We start from the raw sequence: 1,026 nt of genomic DNA, 5'->3' as shown, positions 1-1,026 counted from the left end.
ACTTTAATATCACAGACGTCTTGTATGTCTATTTATACACTGGACATGAATCTGTGCTTTATGTATGAAAAGAGTAAGATGTTCCCCCGCCAGGAATCAACTGTCACCCCTGTTGAGAATGCATGACATAAACTCACAGTCAAATACATTAAAAACAAAGTAACATATACTCGAACCTCGTCACTTCCTGGGGATTTTATTACGACTTCACTATGAGCACTTCTTTCGAAGTTACTGTGAAACCTCTCTCCGCCCCTGGAGGGCGGGTGGTTCGCTGTCACTCTCCGCCGGGCAGGCCTTTTGGCTACAGAACAGGCTTCGCAAGGCGGTTCATCTTCGTGGAAGGGGACTGGTGTGAGGACACAGGGGAGGACCCCGAGAGTCCCAGGGGGCGCGGCCGGAGAGGGGGGGCGCTGGGAGAGAGGCGGCCCCGGCTCCCCGCGGGCTGGAGGGCGCCCGCGGGAAAGTGCGCGCGTGTGCAACCCGCAGCCCGCGCGCCGGGCGTGCGTCGCTGGCCCTCGCTCGCTGTCCTCGGGCGCTGTCCTCCCTTTGCAGCTGGAGGCCGGACACCGAGCGGAGACCCTCCCTGCTCGGTCCCGTCTCCCCCAGCCGCTCGGGTCCAGTCTCCAGCCAACACCCGAGTGTCCTCTGAGCGTGCGGAGCCCGGGCCACGGACATCAGCGCCGCTGCTGCCTTCCACGCAGACCCGCGCCGCGCCTGCTTCCTCCCGGATGAGACGGGCTGGCGGGCTGAGTTCCAGGGGGCCCGTCCCTCCCGGTTCTTGCGAATCGGTGGCCTTTTAACGCGCAGCCCGCTTCTCCCGAAAGGCCGCGTGCGGGCGGGCAGGGGCCCCAACGCCGCACCGTGACCGTGAGCGGGCGGACCACCCCCAGCGCCAGCCTCCTCGCCTCTCCAGCAGGAACGAGGCCCACAGCGCCCCCTGAAGACGCGCGAGCTAGTGAGCTGCGCACACAGTAGGTTCAATTGATGGAGTGAGTCGTTTGAAGCCCTCACTCCCCGGTGCCT

General features: G+C 63.4%; 1 long non-coding RNA gene across 1 annotated transcript in view; it reads left to right on the top strand.

Moving 5' to 3' along the window:
- Positions 1-864: 864 nt before the first annotated feature.
- The window catches only part of LOC111824132, a 5,096-nt gene continuing 4,934 nt past the window's right edge, over positions 865-1,026 (top strand). Inside the window, exon 1 of the long non-coding RNA XR_002827225.1 lies at positions 865-974. This is a non-coding gene — a long non-coding RNA (uncharacterized LOC111824132). The remainder of the gene's footprint in view (positions 975-1,026) is intronic.

This window comes from Myotis lucifugus, unplaced genomic scaffold (genome assembly GCF_000147115.1).
Source record: "Myotis lucifugus unplaced genomic scaffold, Myoluc2.0 scaffold_953, whole genome shotgun sequence".
Lineage (NCBI taxonomy): Eukaryota > Metazoa > Chordata > Mammalia > Chiroptera > Vespertilionidae > Myotis > Myotis lucifugus.
Note: the sequence above shows the minus strand (reverse complement) of the source record. Positions and strands in the feature narration are given on the sequence as shown.